The sequence below is a fragment of the Orcinus orca genome, chromosome 19, assembly GCF_937001465.1.
Source record: "Orcinus orca chromosome 19, mOrcOrc1.1, whole genome shotgun sequence".
In the NCBI taxonomy this organism is placed as follows: domain Eukaryota; kingdom Metazoa; phylum Chordata; class Mammalia; order Artiodactyla; family Delphinidae; genus Orcinus; species Orcinus orca.
Genome location: NC_064577.1, coordinates 26,645,579 through 26,667,043, shown reverse-complemented (window position 1 = coordinate 26,667,043; position 21,465 = coordinate 26,645,579). Strand labels below are relative to the sequence as shown.

Below are 21,465 nucleotides of genomic sequence, written 5' to 3'. Positions count from 1 at the left end.
GGTACAGGGAAGGGAGACACCTTCACAAATGCAAATTTATATAACCTTTACAAAGGGAAAGTTATGTCCCACTTTTGGGCAGAAAGGGAGAGGACAGAGAGTTCCTTCTGTGTCTTCTGTTTCTCAATTGCCTTAAGCTCAAAATACTCCGTATGCCATGGTGGTATATCTGAGGGAGGCATATTCTGATCTCCTTCAAGACTTTTACCAGTGATACCGTCTTGCATCTCATGTGTTTGTGTATACATGTGTGCATGCATGGGTGCCTCGTCCAGAGGCTGTTTACCCTGGAGGCATGCTGTGGGTGTTGGCATGGCCTTGTTCAAGATGGATACTGCTTCTCAACATTTTCTTTTGTCCTTTTTATTTACCATGCATTTTCTTCCCCTTTTTTTTTGTACTTTTTGGGGGTTGATTGATTTTTCTTTATCTACCTCTTTTTTTTCTTAGTCTTTATTAGTTTGGAACTTTTTTTTTTGGCCATGCCGAGGCATGTGGGATTTTAGTTCCCGGACCAGGGAGCAAACCCAAGACCACCTGCAGTGGAAGTGCAGAGTCCTAACCATTGGACTGCTAGGGGATTCCCAGTTGGAAGTTTTTTGTTTTGTTTTGTTTTGTTTTTGCGGTACGCGGGCCTCTCACTGTTGTGGCCTCTCCCGCTGCGGAGCACAGGCTCCAGACGCGCAGGCCCAGCGGCCATGGCCCACAGGCCCAGCCGCTCCGCGGCATGCGGGATCCCCCCGGACCGGGGCACAAACCTGCGCCCCCTTCACCGGCAGGTGGACTGCCAACCACTGCGCCACCAGGGAAGCCCCCCCAGTTTGGAAGTTTTTAATTCACTTTCTTTCTTTTGTGGCTACCTTTACTTTTTTTAACACGCATACTTGAGCCAGTGACATTCAGAATTAATCAGTATCTCTGCTCTTCTCCCTAACAATTGAAGGACCGTAGGATGCTTTAACTTGGTTTACCCCCTCATCGTCCATGTTATTTTTCTAATATTTTTGTTGTACCCTTTGTTTTAATACCTTCAAATTAGTCACTCGTATTGCTATTTCTTAAGTAGACTTTATTTTTTAGAGAAGTTTTAGGCTCACAGAAAAATTGAACTAAAGGTGCAGAGATTCCCCCTACGCCCCCTGCCCCCACTCATTCATAGCCTCCCCCATTATCGCCATTACCATCAGGGTCGTGCATTTGTTTCAACTGATGAACCTACGTTGACACATCCTCATCACCCGAAGCCCATAGTTTACATTAAGGTTCATTCTTAGCGTTGTATGATCTGTACGTTTAGACAAATGTATAATGACGTGTATCTACCATTATAGTATCACACAGAGTGTTTTCACTGCCCTAAAAAATCCTCTGTGCTCCACCGTGTCATCTGTTCCTCCCTCCTACCTGCTGGAGAACGCTGACCGCTTTACTGTCTCCATAGTTTTGCCTTTTCCAGGATGTCATATGGTTGGAATCATACAGTCTGTAGCATTTTCAGACGGGCTTCTGTCACTTAGTCATATGCACTTAAGGTTCCTCCATGTCTTCATGGCTTGATAGCTCATCCCTTTTTAGTGCTGAGGAATATTCCATTGTCTGGATGGACCACAGTTTATTTATCCGTTCACCTACTAAAGGATATCTCGGTTGCTTCCAGTTTTTGACAATGATGAATAAAGCCGCTATAAACATCTGTGTGCAAGTTTCTTAACTCCGTTGAGTAAATACCAGAGAGCAGGATTTCTGGATCATATGGTAAAAGTATGTTTAGCTTAGTAAGAAACCACCAAACTGCCTTCCAAAGTGGCTGTACCGTTTCGCATCCCCACCAGCAGTGAAGGAGCGTTCCTGTTGCTCCACATCTTCGACAGCATTTGGTGGTGTCAGTGTTCTGGATTTTGGCTGTTCTAATAGGTTTGTAACAGTATCCCATTTTTGTTTTATTATCTACTTTTATTTTTTTGGCTGTGTCGGGTCTTTAGTTGTGGCACGCGGGGTCTTCGTTGAGGCATGCGGGATCTTTTGTTGCAGCATGGGCTCTTCGTTGTAGCGCGCGGGCTTCTCTCTAGTTGTGGTGCCCGGGCTCCAGGGCACGTGGACTTTGTAGTGTGTGGTACACAGGCTCTCCAGTTGAGACGCATGAGCTCAGTAGTTGTGGCTTGCAGGCTTAGTTGCCCCACGGCACGTGGGATCTTAGTTCCCCGACAGGGGATCGAACCCACATCCCCTGCATTGGAAGGAGGATTCTTTACCACTGGACCACCAGGGAAGTCCCCCATTTTTGTTTTAATTTGCATTTTCCTGATGACATATCACGTGGAACATCTTGTCATATGCTTATTTTCCATTTGTATATTTTCTTTTGCGAGGAATCTTTTAAGGTGTCTGGCCCTTGTTTGAACTGGGTTGTTCGTTTTCTATGTGTTGAGTTTTAATAGATCCTGGTATATTCTGGATAACAGTTCCTTATGCAAAGATTTTTCTCCTAGTCTGTGGTTTGTCTTCTCCTTCTTGATACTGTGTTTAGTGAAGCAGAAGTCTTTTATTTTGATGAAATTCAGCTTTTACCAATTAGCATTATTGTTTTTTTAATAATCTATTTTCCAACATTTTGCTAATTTCTTCACTATTGCTTCTTGCATTGCACTCCTTCCTGGATTCTCTTTTATTTTTCCTTTAATATTTCTTCACTTAGGATCCATGAAGGGAAAAATCTTAGTCTCATCTAAAAATATCTTTATTTTGGTCTGACCTTTGAAAGAAAAACTGAGTTGCTTAAATTTCTAGGTTGACAGAAATGTTTATTTCCTTTAGCATTTTGACAGTGTTATTCCATTTAGACTGCTTCCATCAAACTAAAGAACTGTGTTATAGGTTGTATATTCTCTGCAGGCATCATAAAAATCCATACGACAGCAGCCTTATTTCAGTTTTCTGGTTGCTTATACGTTTTTCACTTGTTTTGGTGTTTTTTATTTTCAGTATGACGTAGCTTTGTGTGTGTGTGTGCGCGCGCGCACATGTGTGTTTGTTTTGCTTAAGACTTGGACTGCTCTTTTAGTCTGAATGCTCGTTTTATTATTATATTATTCCGGGAAAGTTTTTTAGTAATTATCTCTTCAAGTTTGCCTCTCCCTCATATTCTTTATTTTCTTCTCCTGCAACAGTTATTATAACTTAGATGTATATCCTGTGTTCTTATTTATCTCCCATGTGTCTTAAGCATTTCTTAACGTTGTCCATCCCTTTACTTTTCTGTGCTTTAGATCTATTTTCTAGTCCATTGATAAGTCCCTGAGTTGATCCTAGTTTACAATTTAACTTGTCTGTTGAGTTTTTCAGTGAAATGACTATAGTTTTTTATTTTTTAATTGTCCTAGTGGGTTCTTGTTAAGATGTCTGCTTTTTCTTTGTTACATGTGCTTCTTTTCTTATGGTTTTAATTTCTTCTCTTATATCTTTAATCAGGTTAGGCATATATTATATATTATATTTATATAATTGAGGTACAGTTGTTGTATAATATTATATAAGTTACAGGTGTACAACAGTGATTCACAGTTTTTAAAGGTTATACTCCATTTACAGTTATTATAAAATATTGGCTATGTTCCCTGAGTTGTACAATATATCCTTGTAGCTTATCTGTTTTATACATAATGGTTTGTACCTCTTAATCCCCTATTCCTATCTTGCCCCTCCCTCCTTCCCTCTCCCCACTGGCAAACACTCGTTTGTTCTCTGTATCCATGTGTCTGTTTCTTTTTTGTTATTTTCACTAGTTTGTTTTACTTTTTAGATTACACATGTAAGGGATATCATACAGTATTTGTCTTTCTCAGTCTGGCTTATTTCAGTAAGCATAATACCCTCCAAGTCCATCCATGTCATTACAAATGGCAAAATTTCATTCTTTTTTATGGCTGGGTAGTATTCCATTGTATATATACCATATCTTCTTTATCCATTCATCTGTTGATGGACACTTAGGTTGCTTCCATATCTTGGCTATTATGAATAATGCTATTGTGAACATTGGGGTGCATGTATGTTTTAAATCATGTCTGTTACATAAAGGCCACGTGTCTCCCTCTGTGTGTGTCCACTGACTCCAATTCGTAGTGTGTTGTTTTCTTCTAGGCTTTGTAACATTTTACCATCAATCCTTCTCTAGTGGGCCGCATTTTTCCTTAAGGATTCCTAGTGTCCGCCTCGTGGGAAACCCTTCAGAGTAGTTTTGCATTTATTTATGTAAGACCTCTTTGCAATAACATTAGCCTAGAACCAATTTCTACAGTGATGTACAGATTGGGGTTTCCTAGCCCATATAGAAAGCAGAAACTCAGAAGTCCGTCCTGTTCAAAGTATAAGCCCAAGGTTTTAATTTTACAAGTATTTCTTTTTTCCTCCAGAGACCAGGCAGAAACATGTAGTCATCTTTTTTGTCCCTCTGTGCAACTGGATGGACTTTTTTCTCTAGCCCACTCTTCCACACAGGGACAGAATTTTATGACACTTGCGTTTGTAGAATTTCACCTCCTACTTGATGTGGCCCAAGGCCCCCAGGTGGACAGTAACACCCAGGACCTATTCTTGGAAACCTTGTTAATCCCTAGGCAGCCTCTGGACTGGTTTTGTTGTATAGGCTCTGGTTTCTAGCCTCCTTATGCTTCCTGATTCCCTTTCTTTGTTGCAAGCTCAGATGTGTATTTGAAATCCTTTTGATTTGTTTATTTCATGCATCATTTCTAGGTGTTTGTGGAGGGAGATTTTGGTTTTATCTTCATCTTTAATCTTGCTGAAAACTGACATATCTTGGGCAGAGACTTAAATCTGCAAACAAATTCTGCTACGTCTCGTCTTCAGTTGTTCTCCAGGTCCTCTTGTCCCAGGTTCTGCCAGGCAACAAGCCATCCTTCACCCTCACTTCCTGCAGCTTCACGAACTTGTATCTTTTTCATGACTTGTGATTTGACGTTTCCATACATTTGACAAGGAAATGAACATATAAACAAATGTCCACGATCCTGAAGACCTGACTGACGTAAGAGGTGGGTTAGGACTTCTGTTAAACTGTTCGGCTGGGAGGGAACTTTTGCGTAGGGACTCATTTTATAAGCGTTGAGTTCTTCGTGAATGTTTGGGGTTCTGAGCGTGTTTGTTTTCCTGTCCCACCTCGCAGCTTGGAGAAGTCATGCCCTGAGGGTGAGGCACCTAGGAGGTGTTTCCCATGTGCATCCAGCGTATTCAGAACATGTGTTAGGGAGCTCACCTTGCAGCAGCAGGGGTCTCCTGTTAACCCTTTCACAGTCTGTGGCTCATTTCATGGGCAAGAGGCCATTTAAATGTCCAGCTTTAGCTGAGCTCAGCCCGCCCTGTGAAATACAGAGCTATGGGAAAACCCCAAATTGGTTGGTTTACATTTCTCACCAGGTGAATCTTGATCTATTTATATCAAGACTCCTCAGGGTGCTGGAAAAAAAGATACAGATGCTTATGCTTGCCCCCGATTTGCCGAAGTCAACTCTCTAGGGACGGAGCCGAAGATCCTGCCTTTAAAATTCACCAGGTGATTCTCAGTCCTACTACCATGTGACAATATCTGTCCTGGGTTCCCGCAGTGAGGAGGTGATAGGGAAGCCAAGGCGTTCCAAAGAATCTTTGGGGCAAACAGAATTTCCTCTGAGATGGAGAGTTGACAGAGCGGGGTTCTCAGGCTGCCCTGTGCCTGAGTGTGCTGTGTGGGAGGGAGATTTGGCTCAGTGGTTCCTCAAAAGCCTCATCTTCGGAGGTGATTTTGAGGGGTGGGTGGAGGGAGGAGATGGTTTAAAGCCACTTGGTGACAAGAAAAGACGGGGTGTGGGGAAAGAGGACAGGAGAAAATCTAACGGAGCACTAACTTCCTTGGAGTTTGAGTTAAAACGTTGCCTGGGTTTCAGTTAGCTGAGCACCTTCTTCCCCATCCCTGGTTAATTGTGGGTTGCCATGGCGGCAGGCACACTGCTATGTGTAGTCCACCCCTGCTACCTGCCTCTGCCACTGGCGGTCCTACAAGCTCTGCTGAGCCCAGACCTGACTTCTCCGCAGGCTGGGGGCTGCAGTGGAAAAATGGGGGACAGATTTTGGTGGGCAGGGGAGAACTTGCCAGGGGGGTTTAGGGTGGGTAAATGCTACACTCTGATAATTTCAAGAAAAGTGCCAGGTAGCTCTGTCTGGGTCGGATGTTCTGTTCTTGTTCATGTGCTTTGGACCAGAGTCAGGGACCGTTGAACGAAGGCATGGCACGTTATCCCCCAGGCAGAGCACACCTCCGTGCCCCGTCCCCTCCGCACTCACTCCCCCAGCATCCCTCCATGGGTTTCCCCTGGGTCCCCTTGGAACAGGGTTTCTCAGTGTGGGTTCCTTGGGCTTTCTGCACTGATGCTTGCTCCCACGTTCCTCATTTGGTAAGTGGAGGTGATTACGGAATTGGTTATCCTAAGAGCGATTACAAGAGTGGGAACACATTTGGGGCATCAGGTGATGTGTTCCATTCAGTGCAAGGTGAGCAAAATGATGATGAGACCCACAAGTGCAGACGCCCAGTGAACAGTTGGCAAGAGACCAGGGCTGGACATAGCAAGCTTGGGGGTCCATTGCTAATGGGTTTCCATCATTTTCCTGGATCCTTCTCTGTCCCCTAAGTTATGTTTTCTAAAGTGTCTGTCATACCTGCAGACTCCTGAGCCCTGCCCAGGTCTACCATGAGTTCCAAGAATCTGCGCTTAAAAATTTCTCCTAAGGTACAATTGTTACGAAAGTTATTTAGGTGATATTTCTTTTCAAATTTTATTTTCTTACGGTAAGCCTACTTAACATGAGATCTACCCTCTTAACAAATTTTTTTAGTGTACAACACATTGTTGTTGACTGTTGGTACAGTGTGGTACAACAGATCTCAAGAACGGAAGCATCTCATCGTGCTTAACTGAAATTTGATGCCCTTTGATTCTGAGGACAAAGAATGTCACCTGCCATGTCCGTAAACAAAGGATGTTGAGGCCATCAAGCCATCAGCCACTGTAGCCACCCTGGACTGTGCACCCTGAGGGGATTTGGGATGGACAAAAGCAGGAGACTGGCCCTAGATGGTTAAGGTGCACGTCAAAGGCATGATTTCAATGAGCCAGACGCTTGCATCTTCCCATACAGATGTCGGGTTTTTCTTTTGATGTTCTGACTTTTTTTTATTTTTGCAAAAATTCCTGTATATCCTGGCTCCCCCGCTTGCCTCTTCGGAGCCTCCCTCAGAGCCATCTGAGAGGCTGTCTCCTGGGCTGAAGTCCTCAGCAAGTCCACCAAATAAAACATAATTCTCAGCTTTTAGGTTGTGCATTTTTTTTCAGTTGATAATTTGTTAACTCCCTATTTCAAAAATATGGAATGTGGGCTTCCCTGGTGGCGCAGTGGTTAAGAATCTGCCTGCCAAGGCAGGGGACATGGGTTTGATCCCTGGTCCGGGAAGATCCCACATGCCGCGGAGCAACTAAGCCCGTGGCCACAACTACTGAGCCTGCGCTCTAGAGCCTGCGAGCCACAACTACTGAGCCCGCGAGCCACAACTACTGAAGCCTGCGAGCCACGACTACTGAGCCCGCGAGCCACAACTACTGAGCCTGTGAGCCACAACTACTGAAGCCCGCACGCCTAGAGCCCGTGCTCCACAACGAGAAGCCACCACAATGAGAAGCCTGCGTGCCGCAACAAAGAGTAGCCTCCGCTCGCCGCAGCTAGAGAAAGCCCCGCGCACAGCAACAAAGACCCAACGCAGCCAAAAATAAATTAAATAAATAAATAAATTTTTAAAAAATGAAGGGAGAAAGAAAAATATGGAATGCTTCACCAGTGTGGGTGTCATCCTTGCTCCGGGGCCATGCTAGTCTCCTCTGTATCTTTCTAACTCTGGCACGTGTGCTGTTGAAATGAACACAAGAACCTGCACTTTGCTCAGGCTTCCTAAATGGTGATCTTCCGTTGTTTTTCGTTTATTCATTTGTTCCTTCATTCATTCACTTTTGCACGTTCAAGTTTGAGAGCCACCGTGAAAGACTCTAAACCTGGCCTGGGCTCTGTTAGGGTCTTCTGCCATCCAGCTGGTCACAGACAGCTCCTACCATACACATCTTGGCCTCCCCACCCTCTCTGTGTAGTAAGCGCCGCAGTGTGGCTTGAGGATGACTGATGCTCTGTCCTGCAGCCCTGTGGTCCTTTTTTGCATTAATGGTCAGTAATAATCTGAACATCCCTTGGAGAGTCTGTCCTTCTGTGGCCTTCACTTTCAGGAAGGCATCTCTGCTTTGAGCTGAAGCTGGAGGAATACAGAGCTCTCCCCAGCCACGTCTATCCCCTTCTTTGGACCTCTATCGGGTGGCATTTGTTTCCCACTAGAAACTAAGCCATTCTTCATGGGTTCCTTGTGGTCGCTGAGTGGGAACAGCATGAGAAAGTGTGTTTCCAGCCTGGCAAGGTTTCCGTTCTGTCCCCATTAAGTCGTCTCGTTTTGCCAGGCAGGGTCCACCTCTGAGCGTGAGTGTGGCCTCCTTCATCCCCATGCTGTTGTCACTGGTCAGCCCCACTCCATTGGATTCCTAATTCCTCTTATTCCTGCCATCTCAGAACCAGTTTCTTTCTTTGCTCTGTTGGCTCCCAACAGCCTCAGAAAGCAGAAGGCTCAGGGATTCAGCCTCCCCGCACATGGGAAGGGTTCCACGTAGAGCCCCCTCCGAGGCAGGGGGTCATCTATGCAGAGTGCCCGCTGGATTTGTGACACAAAGACAGCCCACCCTTTGAAGACCCCCAAACCTTAACCGAAAATGGTAGAGAAAGAGACGTGTTTCCCTTGCTGGGAGCTGCAGTCTGTTGGCTTGATTAGTTTTTAGAAACCAATTTTCCTCCCAGCCATTTTCCTTATTAACTGTCTTTATGGTCAAATCCAGAGAGTAAAGAGTGGTGCTTATTCCTCCCAGCAATTAGCTGTCTGATGCTCTCATTAAGCCATTAAGTTTCAGTTTCCAAGGTGGAGTTCTAAAATTATGTGTGTGTGTGTGTGTGTGTGTGTGTGTGTGTATAAAATCATTATACATATATGTATAATTAAAAAAATTAAATCTGAAAATGGAAATATAATTGCTCAATGAAATAGCATCGGAATACTATTTCTATATATTACATAGATCACGTATGTACTTATGTATGTAGATCTGCCTGTCTATCCATCTGCCTATATCTGTCTATCTATGTATATCAGTATAAGCAACCAAACAACCAGCATGCTTCAGGGATTCCAAATGCTCCCATCTCCTTGGTTGTAACATTTTTTAGGAAGTGCAAACTGGTATTACTGTTAACCTCAGTAAACTACATTAGATCAGTAAATCTTTTTTTTTTTTTTAATGAAAGAAAAGGAAGGGAAAAACAAGTTACTTTGTACTCCAAAGCAAAATTGACAGTGATCTTGAAGGGCACTAGCCCTCTCCTTTTATTGATGCAAAGTCCCTATTATCTTTAGCAGCAGGTGATCCTTTCTGAAAGTTGAAAATGTCAATGTGATTGTGGAATTTTGAAATGTTCACAGTAACAGCCAAGGCACGTTTCTGCTGTGCGGGCGTGGAGAGTTGGAATTGGACGGCACTTGAAAATTCTGCATTCAATCCGTTATCTAATTTTTTCTCCTTCACTACGAACCTCCTGATTTGGGGGATTTAAGTGAAGAATGGACTAGGTGTACTAGACACGCCATTAGCCTTTCTTTTATATTTTTATAAATGTAACACAAGTTCATGGTGGGAACTGCTGAGATGGGGTTCGTGTTGTATTTGATGTGTGCCCACCAGGGGACCCCCCGCCCCCATCTCCCCTCACCTGTCCTTCAGGGCGGGCAGTATTATCATCCGCACATGGCAAGCGTGGAAACTGAGATCCAAGGGTCCCAAGTGACATCCCTAAAGATGCATAACCAGGAAATGGGAGGACTGGGATGTGAACTTGGGCGTCCGGGGAACCGGCTCCTGGAAAGGGAGTGAACCCAGAGTCTCATCTGCTGCCCCAGAACCGCTCTTCCCGCACCCTTCATACCCGGTGACAGAGAGTCCTCTGTGTGATTACCTTGGAGAAGAAGGAAAGGAGAGAAGCCTGGAGAGGTGAGAAAAGGGGGAAGTGCCAGAGAGCCTGCTGTGGGCTTTTCCCTTGTCTTGTTTCCCTGGTGTGTGTCTCCTGGAGGACCGGCGTCTTCAGCCAGCCCGCCAGGGACTCAGGCTGGGCCCGCCCACCGTTCTTTGCTTTGATTGACATTCCCCCAAGAGGAAGAGGAGAAACTGCTAGACCACCTCAAAGCAAATAAATTGATCATAATCTGGCTGTGGGCACACGTGTGCTCGCTGCTCTCTCTCTCTCTCTCTCTCTCTCTGTCTCTCCCCCCCTCCTTCCCTCTCCCCCCTCCCTCCCTCCCTCCCTCCCTCCCTCCTTCCCTCCTTCTCTCTCTCTCTCTTTCTCTCTCTCTCACACACACACACACACACACACACACACACACACACACACACACACACGCTGAAAAGGTGAGCAAAGGGAGACGTCTGGGGCTCACAGCCACGGTGGCTTTCTTCCCCTTTAACCCTGGGGCGGGGGAACAGGCGGCTTCTGTGTCCGAATCACTGTTGTTGATCTGGAGAGTGGGGAGGTGGTGGCAAACTGATGCCAGGTCGGCCCGGAATTTCCCCTTGTGCCTCCCTAGCGGTGCCAGCAGATTCTTCTTTCCAGGGTCCACCCTCCACCCACAAGTCAAACACGAGTTTGCCGTCATACGAGCTGACTTGTGTTCTTTTGCACGGAGAACACCCAGGTTGGGAGGGTGGTTTTTCTTTACTAGATGGGACCCCGTTCTTGGAGAGTCGTTTTTTGTTTCTTTGTTTGTTTTGCTTAACAGCGTGGGTAGCTGTGCCGAGGTTTACCTCTGCCCTCTGTCCGAAATGTCTTTTGAACAGATTAATAGTACGGAAGTATTGCTGGGGAGATATTTAGCTGATTAGGAAAACAGACCTTCAGAGACAGCCGTTTAGCCGCATTTACATAATGTGTAAATTATTTGCATCTCAGTGATGTGCTAGCGGCTCCTTATTTATAAGCCGTAAGCCGGTGCAGATTGGAAATGAGCCCACCTAAGCCAAGAATATCCAACAGGGCCTTGGTGGGCCTTCACCTTTCTAGCTTTGTAGGTTACGCTAACATAGGGGTTCTTCTCACCTGAAAGAATACAGGTGTTGGGCCTCCCTGGTGGCGCAGTGGTTGGGAGTCCGCCTGCCGATGCAGGGGACGCGGGTTCGTGCCCCGGTCCGGGAGGATCCCACATGCCGCAGAGCGGCTGGGCCCCTGAGCCATGGCCACTGGGCCTGCGCGTCCGGAGCCTGTGCTCCACAACGGGAGAGGCCACAGCAGTGAGAGGCCCACGTACCGCAAAAAAAAAAAAAAAGAATACAGGTGCTTCTGCCCCATGCAGGTTCTCTGTGGCAGGATATACTTTGTGACGCCCTCGGCCCGTCCCCCAGGAAAGGGACTTTGCTGATCCTTGTCGATGCCATTTACCCCCGCTTTGTCCATCATCTCCTGGAATTTCTTCCTGGTTAGTAAGCTCCAGTTCCCTGTCCCATCCCCACATAATCCCTTGTTATTCTTTATGTGATTTTCTTGAATCCGACCAGTGTCTGGGAGCTTTCCATCTTGGTGACGCAGGGCTTGCTTTCTGGAAGAGAAGAGGAAGGCGGAGGAGGAGACGCGCGCCCACTTGCCCTCACTGCCTCTCTCATAGGTGCCTCTGGGCTCGTCCGTTTCTGCACCCGGTCTTCTCTGGATGGGCTTTGGCACGGGCTTGACACGTGACTGGCCTGATCAAGAAGATTGGCTGCTTTTGAGGGCAGAGTGGTTAATCCGGCCAGAGCTCAGGCCAGGAGACTGGTGCAAGGAACTGGGGATCTGCCTTGGGTAAGAAGATGGGCCTGGAGGCCAAGTTCAAGCCCTCTTTGCCCTCAGACGTCTAGTTTGTTCAGCACGGCGAGGGCCGAAGCTACAGGGGGCAAGGCAGTGACGTGCATCCTGGGGGGTCTGCGTGGTGGAAGGAAACGTTTGTGCCCCAAATGCTTCAGAGAATTAGTGGGTCGAGGGGATTTGGGGTTTTAGAAGCAGTGGTGGCGAGGCTGAAGGGGAAAGAGATTGAGGTGGCGTGGCTGGTGGAAACGGCCCCGCACCGGCAGTCGGGAGATCTGGGTCTGCACCCCGGTCCCTGCTGCTTTGTAGCTGAGGAGTCGTCATCCCTAGCAGGGTCACTCAGTCCGAGCCAGGTTTTCTTGCTTCAGTCCGACCTCTCTTGGCTGCTGAGGACGGGGATCAGTTAGACCAGGTGGAGCCAGAGGGATTTTTATTGGCTCCCTGGTAGGGAGGGTAGTACTGGGAGCTCATGGGAAAAGGGGGAGCTTCACGAATAGGCAGCAGGCCTGGAACAGGGGACATGGCACCTCTGAGGTGACTTCTCCACCCGATGTATTTCCCTTGTCTTTGCTGGCGTGGCCAGGCTCGAGTCCATGGGGCAGGGTCCATGGGCATTATGTGTAGACCAAGGACTTTAATGGGCTGGCTTGAATCACAAGTCCATCCACGCGCTGACCACTGTGGACTGGATGCTAGAGCAGGTTTAGGGCTGGGTGTTGGGTCTTCCCTGTCTGAATTCTGAATCAACAGTAAGAAGCAAAGGAGGCAGATGGAAATAATTTCACTGTCATTACCAATGAAGGTTAGGTTAGAGGCAATGGTTTTGTATGCAGCAACAATGGGATTCATGATGGTGAATGCAGAATTAGGCAGACTTAGCCGCCAATCACAGACACATCTGTGGAGCCACGTGGGCCCTGGCCCCCCCCCCCCCCCCCCGCCGCCCCGCCTTAAGACTTGTCACATGGGGGATTAGACCAGAGACATGTTACCTGTGGGCACCCTGGCACTCAAGGGAAGAGGGAGGGGGCTGAACCATGCATGTCCGTCCCCCCAGATTCATCTCTCAGGAAACTCACTTCTTCCCCACAGGAGGTGTGAAGGGCGGGACAAAAGGGCAAGAGTATTTAGGGAAAATTCCTCCTCCTGGACCAAGAGGATAGGGAAGAAGCATCACACTCACACACACACGCACACGCACACGCACCCGCACGCACACTGTAGGCTGTCAGTTACAGGAAGGGGGCGGAGCTGGGTATAGGGGCCGGGCAGCTACTCGGAAGGAAGGATGTTGGGTAGGGCCCGGAGCTAACCCATTCCTTACCTGTAAGATGGGTTCATACCTCCTAGAGCTGCTTCTAGGATTAAAGAAGATACAAAGTTCTCCAGGTCACTGAACATCCGGGACCTTGCAGTGTATACAACAAACGCTCGGTCAGTGATAGTTGATCCTGAATCGGGGAGCAGAGGGGGTCATGAAGCAAGCATCAGCTCATCTTGGGCTGCTGTGTGTCACGGGGCCGGGGGGTTGGTGATTATATGAGGTTATGAGTTTGATTATCCTGCTTTTCAGCTTGGCATTTACTGTTCATGGAACTGCTCTCCCCTCCTTCCCCCCCCCCTTTGTCTCCTGGGGAGGATTAGGTTGAAGTAGTGCCTTCTGTGAGTGGGTAGTTAGGATAACACCTCTAATAGGGTTAGTACGCGAAATATTTAAGTAACCTCCTCTGTGCCAGACACCATGCTGGGTGCTGTAGATGTAACTGTGAGCAAAGCTCAGGCCCAGACACGAGGCGATGGCCTTGCAAACAGACAACAAATAAATGATGAACGGGAAAAATGTTCAATATGATGGAAACGTAGGCTGCAGAAGGCACCCCTGCTTAGACACATGTTCTTTTTCATACACCATTTAAATCGAGCCTAAGAAGGAAGGGCTCAGAAACCACTCCTAAAGATAACATTTACATCACAGAAGTCTCAGAACAAGAAACATTGGCCCTTTTAAGTTCCACCAACATTCGGCCAATTTTAAACTGGTGATTCCTCATTCCTGTCCAGCCACCTTTCATGATTCTAAACCCCAGACCTCACTGGAGGCCTGGAAGTTCATTGGTTGTGCTTGACTTTAAAATGATTTGGACAGTAAGCACATCTTTTCTTCTGACAGGAAAAGGAATCTTGAGTATGTATTCTTTTTTTTTAAATTTAATTTTGCTTTATATTGGAGTATAGTTGATTTACAGTGTTGTGTTAGTTTCAGCTGTACAGCAAAGTGATTCAGTTATACATATACATATATACGTTCTTTTTTAGATTCTTTTCCCATATAGGCCATTACAGAGTATTGAGTAGAGTTCCCTGTGCTATACAGTAGGTCCTTATTAGTTACCTATTTTATATACAGTAGTGTGTATGTGTCAATCCCAATCTCCCAATTTATCCCTATTCCCTTCTTTCCCCCTTGTTAACCTAAGTTTGTTTTCTACATCTGTGACTCTGTTTTGTAGATAGGTTCATTTGTACCATTTTTTTTTTAGATTCCACATATAAGTGATATCATATGATATTTGTCTTTCTCTGTCTGACTTAATTCACTCAGTATGACAATCTCTAGGTCTATCTATGTTGCTGCAAATGGCATTATTTCGTTCTTTTTTATGGCTGAGTAATGTTCCATTGTATATATGTTTGAGTATGTATTCTTTTTTTTTTTTTTTTGTGGTACGCGGGCCTCTCACTGTTGTGGCCTCTCCCGTTGCGGAGCACAGGCTCTGGACGTGCAGGCTCAGCGGCCATGGCTCACGGGGCCAGCCACTCCGCGGCACGTGGGATCTTCCTGGACCGGGGCACGAACCCGTGTCCCCTGCATCGGCAGGCGGACTCCCAACCGCTGCGCCACCAGGGAAGCCCCTGAGTATGTATTCTTAGCTCTCTGTTCGGCTACTGGAAATTCTGCATCGTGCGCATCTCGACCTCTAGCAGCTGACGGGAGTCTGGTTGAGAACCTCTGATACGGGAGAATGTATTATGATATGGAATGTATTTACGATTTATTGTTGTGTAAAGTCATGTTTCAAAATAGTATGATTCAGTTAAAAGATGTGTGTGTGTGTTTGCATTTATCCACACACAGTATAAATATAGAAAAGATTGTTAGGATTTTTAAAAGGTGGTCACTTCTGGGTGGTGAGTGGTTTTCTGTCTTTCTTTGTGCTCATCAGTATTTTGTATATTTCCTATAATGGGTGGGAATTTGTCAGAAAATATTTTAATACATTTTAAGGGAAAATAGTGCTTTTACTTGAGGGCGCAAAAGAGGTTGATTCCCCGGGGGCAAATGAACTTGCACCTCATTCAGAGCACGTCCTTATGTTATGAACGGTTGGAATGTGCTGTCCGTGAAACTCATCTGGGGGAATTTCTTGGGCTAGAACAGAGTTCTAGAAACTCTGGCACTGGAAACAGCTGCTCTCTCCTACTCACCAGGGATGAGTGGTCATTTAGGCCAGCTGTGTCAGAGGCTGTCTCCAGAAGCATAGAAGGTTCGTGCTAGAAGGGGCCCTGGAGTCTGTCTAATTCAGCTCAGTTACACTTGGAAGAAGCAAAAATCTTGAGCGGTTGGGACTTTCCTAGGGTGACGTGTAGAGCACTGGAGATAGAGTTGGCGTGAGAATTGTCTACCGTGGATTCCGTTCATTTCGCTGTGTCTTTCTAAAGAGTGAGAAAAACATGGTGCAACTTTAATGTAGAATAAGACGTTGCAGACTTAGATGTCTGAGGACGCGAATATCTCCCTCCCTCTCTCCACCCCTCTCTCCCCTAGCTGCTTGGGCCCTGAACCCCTTGAGCATGTTTGGGACTCTCCCTTCTGCCCCATCTCGCAAGTCTTGGTGAAAGACAGAGCCTGCCTTTCAGGATAGAAGCTGGACTTCCAGCCTGTCTGGCAGCTGGAGGTGACCTTGGCTTGGCCAGTTAGATGGACCTGATGGCGAAGGGGGCAGTGTTACAGCAGGAGTGGCCAGCATTTTGGGACACTGGGGATAAGGGTGCCACCCTGAGGGCGACGTGGGGGCATTTTGTGGGTGGAGCAGGAAGTCCTGGTCTCCCTTGGCCCTGTCTGCGTTCCAGGGTGGGTTCTGTGGCCTTCCTGGGTTGGTTCCACGAGCCTCTCCCTCGGGACACTTCCGATGAATGAGTTGGGTTCTGTTCCCCAGCATTGGGGACTGTGACCAAGAAACACTTCCTACTGAAGCCAGACGTGGACTTGCAGTCTCCTTTGCATCCGGGTCAAGCCCCAGCTCTCTGACCTCCTTGTAGCGAAGACAAAAAGCAAACCCTAAATCTTCAGGCCTGTGCTCATCATCTTCTTTTTTCGTTGTTATCTCCAGCGATTATCCTGTGATCCAGCATCAACTGTTTGTATCTCGAAAAGCAAAGAAAATCCATAAACCAAGAAATATTTATGAAATTTTAGTCTCACTTAAACCTATTTAGAAGCACCATGTTTTCCTTTCAGTTTTGCGGCCTTTGACAAAAGAAAGATTTTGTTTCCCATTGTGGTTTGCAGAATGTCATGCTGTTTGTTAATATTGGCAGTGTGGATACTCTCTTGATTATAGAAGCTAAGAGTTTTTATCTATCCTGTCATGTTTTGATTCCTGGTGACCAACTTCTAGGATAAAAGAGGAAACGCTATATATATAAATAGACAGAGGGATTATATTGATTTAGACCCTATATAGTCCCTGTCTATAGACCCTATATCGACTTAGGCAAGATGAGAGGTGTCTTGATTTGAAGGAATTTATTTTTCTCTCCGTTCTTCTGCTGGTGATTGAATTTCCTTACGATGACCCATATCCTCTTGAAAAAAAAAAAAGAAAAGGATTTTTATTTTATGTAAGGAGATGATGGTTCCTATCAAGATAGTTCAATTACTTTTCATCTTCTAGTCTTAAATGCCTTTACCTTTCCCACTGCGGAAAGGCAGTGGAAAAAAGTGTATGGCAAAGTAAAGGCAAAGGAAAAAAGCCATATGAATCTTTAGGTGCCCAGCTGTGACTAAGGGTCAGATATATCTCTGTCTAGTACTTTGAGACACCAAATTAGGCAGTAGTATTTGGACTAAAGTACATTTAAAAAAGTATTTATTTATTTATTTGGCTGCACCCAGTCTTAGTTGCGGAAGGCGGGCTCCTTAGTTGCAGCACGTGGGCTCCTTAGTTGTGGCATGCGAACTCCTGGTTGCAGCTTTCATGTGGGATATAGTTCCCTGACCGGGGATCGAACCCGGGCCCCCTTCAGTGGGAGTGCAGAGTCTTATCCCCTGCGCCACCAGGGAAGTCCCTGGACTAAAGTAAATTTAAGTACAGAGGTAATCCCTCGACTCATTTGTAGTTGGGCAGTCTAAAACATTCATTTTTAGAGTGTAGTCTGTATCAGAAATATGTTGGGGTGAGCGTGAAGGGACATATGGCTTGTACAATGCAGATTCCTGGGCCCTTCTCCCATAGGTTCTAATTCAGGAGCTACCGGGGTGGGGGTGGGGGTGGTTCAGGAGTCATCTTTTAAGAGCCTCCACCACGCACAGCAATGGATGTCTTCATTCCACACTTGGAGATACAGTGGTCTTGGCTACGAATGTTTATCCTCAGAATTAGAGGAGATGGCAGAGTGGCCTTATGTCAAAGGTGAAAGTGACCCAAATGACTATGAAGTTCATGTTAGCAGTTGGACACAAGCCTGAAATAGGTGCTGTCCTCTTGGACGACACCTCCTCGACCTGGTAATTTACAATCGTATAAGTCAAGCGAGGAGCCCCGATCTTTCCCGGAGAGGTTGAGAGTCCTCTGTAAAGCTCTTCTAAGCAGTCTTCAATTCTCCAAAATGCCCTTTCTCTAATGAGGGGGCTGGAACTCTTTTGAAGCAAATGTCTTCTGCTGGTGGATCCCTCAGTAGTTATGGAGGTGTCTTGCCCACCAGGGTGTCTGCACTGAACACAATGTGTAGGGTAAGCTCAGAAGCATTAGAGGCAGCGCTGGAGTCCACGTGGGATTTATTTTTGGAGAGCAGTTAATTCATCAGGAATGAGCTCACGTTGATAAGGCGGTAGAAGAGCTGACCTGGTAGGTGGACGTTTTAATCTTATTGGAAATCTTGGTTCCGTTGACCGAGAGTAGAAACTATTATCTTAGCTATTTGGAACAAACAACGTTTTAGTGGGTGGTTTGCTTAATGGATGAGAAATCTTTAGCTAATAGTGAACCCATTTCTTCTTCTGGCGTACATTTAATTTTTTACCAATTACACAGACCTACTTGTTTCTCTGTTGTAGCAAAGCAATTGCTTATTCATAAGCATCAAAGCTAAGGCATGGATGACTTTCAGGGCCTGGAAAATATGTACTGACTGAAAAGACAAGGGAATCTAATCAGCCTTCTTACACAGACAGCATTTCACCCTCTGACAATCGTGTGGATTGAGATCATTAGAATGATAAATGGAGAAGTCTATTATAGTTAAAAAGATTGTAAATAAGGTTTTCATTATGTTTCTTAAACTCCAGTTGCGTCTCTGCCTAAAGGTTAGTAACTAAGCAAAGTAAATACTTCAGTTGGGACTTCCCTGGTGGCGCAGTGGTTAAGAATCCGCCTGCCAATGCAGGGGACACGGGTTTGAGCCCTGGTCCGGGAAGATCCCACATGCCGCAGAGCAACTAAGCCCGTGCGCCACAACTCCTGAGCCTGCGCTCTAGAGCCTGCGAGCCACAACTACTGAAGCCCATGCACTTAGAGCCCGTGCTCTGCAGCAAGAGAAGCCACCGCAATGAGAAGCCCATGCACCGCAACGAAGAATAGCCCCCGCTCGCCACAACTAGAGAAAGCCCGTGTGCAGCAACGAAGACCCAACGCAGCCAAAAATAAATAAATTTATAAAAATAAATAGATACATATATACATACTTCAGTTATCTTTCCACGAAGTTTCCTTGGTCTCTAACAGAATCTTTTCCTACCCTGGATTATACGTGACCCATGTAGTACATCATTGAAAGATTTTTTCACTGAGACGAGTGTGTGGCTGCTTTCAGAGGAGAGTGCAGTCGGTCTGCCCAACTTCTCCCCACCCTAGAACTTGGACTCTAGATTGGGTAAGTAGGACTGTTGGTTAAAATACAGAATACCCAGTTAAATTCAAATTTCAGATAAACAATGAATACTTTTTAGCATAAGTATATCCCCTGCAATATTCGGGATATACTTATACTGAAAGTTTCTGTTTTATCTGAAATTCATATATAACTGAGCACCCTGTCTTTTTATTTGCTAAATTCAGAAACTCTAGCAAGGGTCCTGTACACGTCAGATTTTTTTGCTCTACAGGCAGACCTCATTTTATTATGCTTTGCTTTACTGAGTTTGCAGATTTTTTTTTTTTTAAACAAATCAAAGGTTTGTGGCAACCTTGCATCGAACGAGCTTTTTTATTTTTTTGGCTGCGTTAGGGCTTTGTTGCTGCGCGTGGGCTTTCTCTGGTTGCGGCGAGTGGGGGCTACTCTTTGTTGCGGTGTGTAGCCTTCTCATTGCAGTGGCTTCTCTTGTTGTGGAGCATGGACCCTAGAGCGCGTGGGCTTCGGTAGTTGTGGAGCATGGGCTCAGTAGTTGTGGAGCACAGGCTCAGTAGTTGTGGTGCATGGGCTTAGTTGCTCCGCGGCATGTGGGATCTTCCCAGACCAGGGCTCGAACATGTGTCCCCCTGCATTGGCAGGCAGATTCTTAACAACTGCGCCACCAGGGAAGTCCCTCGAACAAGTTTTATCAGCGCCATTTTCCAGCAGCATTTGCTCACTTTGTGTCTCTGTGTCACATTTTGGTAATTCTCACACTATTTCAAACTTTTTCATTATTATTCTGTTTGTTATGGTGATCTGTCATTGGTGATCTTTGATGTTACTGCTACAACTCACTGAAGGCTCAGATGACGGTCAGCATTTTTTTAGCAATAAAGTATTTTTAAGATATTTTTAAGACATGATGCTGTTGCACATTAATAGACTTCATCGTAGTGTAAACATAACTTTTATATGCACTGGGAAACCAAGAAGTTCGTGGGACTCGCTTTATTGCGTTATTGGCTTCATTGGGGTGGTCCCGAACTGAACCCATGGTATCTCTGAGGTCTGCCTATATGTACTGTTTGCAAAACTGCTGTGCTGCGTACAAGAATCCCAGGGGTGTGGGGGGACAGAAGGCTAGGGAAGCAAGAGGAGCTCTCAAATATCCTCTGCTTTTGAAAAGAGTGGTGTTTCATATGACACAAATGAACCTATCTATGAAACAGGAACAGACTCACAGACATAGAGAACAGACTTGTGGTTGCCAGGGGGGAGCGGGGGGTGGGCTGGCAGGATGGATTGGGAGTTTGGGATTAGCAGATGCAAACTATTATATCAACTATACTTCAGAAAATAAATTAAAAAATAAAAGTACACTGCCAAAAAAATTAAAAAAAAAGAAAACAGTTGTGTTTGAATATTGAGAGAGAAAATTAGCTTTTGGGGCCATACCAGGTAGCGGTATAAATCAAGCAGATAACACTTTTGAAAAAAATTTTATTGATGTATAGCTGATTTACAATGTTGTGTTAATGTATGCTGTACAGTAAAGTGATTCAATTATACACACACACACACATATATATTATTTATCATATTCTTTTCTATTATGGTTTATCACAGGATATTGAATACAGTTCCCTGTGCTCTACAGTAGGACCTTTTTGTTCATCCATCCTCTAGATAATAGTTTGTATCTGCTAATCCCAAACTCCCAATCCATCCCTCCCCTCCCCTAACCCCGCCTTGGCAGCCACAAGTCTGTTCTCTATGTATGTGAGTTTGTTTCTGTTTCATAAGTAAGTTCATTCGTGTCACATTTTAGACTCCATATATATGTGATATCATATGGTATTTGTCTTTGTCTGGCTTACTTCACTTAGTATGATAATCTCTAGGTCCACCCATGTTGACGCAAATGGCATTATTTTATTCTTTTTTATGGCTGCATAGTATTCCATTATATATATATATATATATATATATATATATATATATATATATATATATATATATATATATATATATATATATACCACATCTTCTTTATCCATTTATCTGTCAGTGGACACTTAGGTTGTTCCCATGCCTTGGCTATTGTGACTAGTGCTGCTGTGAACATAGGGGTGCATGTATGTTTTTGAATTAGAGTTTTGTCCAACACTTTTTTTTTTTAAGGGCACTTTGCCATCTTGAGAAATGTCAAAAAGGAATTTAGCAAATGGAGGCTGAAATTCCAGTGTGACCAGGTGGTTTCATCTGTCTGATGTGTAATAATACCTGCTGCTCCCAGCTCCATCTCATTACTCACTGACACACATAAGTGGATCA

General features: G+C 45.4%; 1 protein-coding gene and 1 non-coding gene across 15 annotated transcripts in view; one reads left to right on the top strand and one right to left on the bottom strand.

Annotated features, from left to right (window-relative positions):
• SLC39A11 (solute carrier family 39 member 11) overlaps positions 1–21,465 on the top strand; it is a 419,622-nt gene that overhangs the window by 251,986 nt on the left and 146,171 nt on the right. The gene's annotated exons all lie outside the window — the stretch shown is intronic.
• On the bottom strand, positions 7,863–7,969 carry LOC117203611 (U6 spliceosomal RNA). Its single transcript, XR_004486476.1, has one exon. It is a non-coding gene; the product is annotated as a U6 spliceosomal RNA (small nuclear RNA).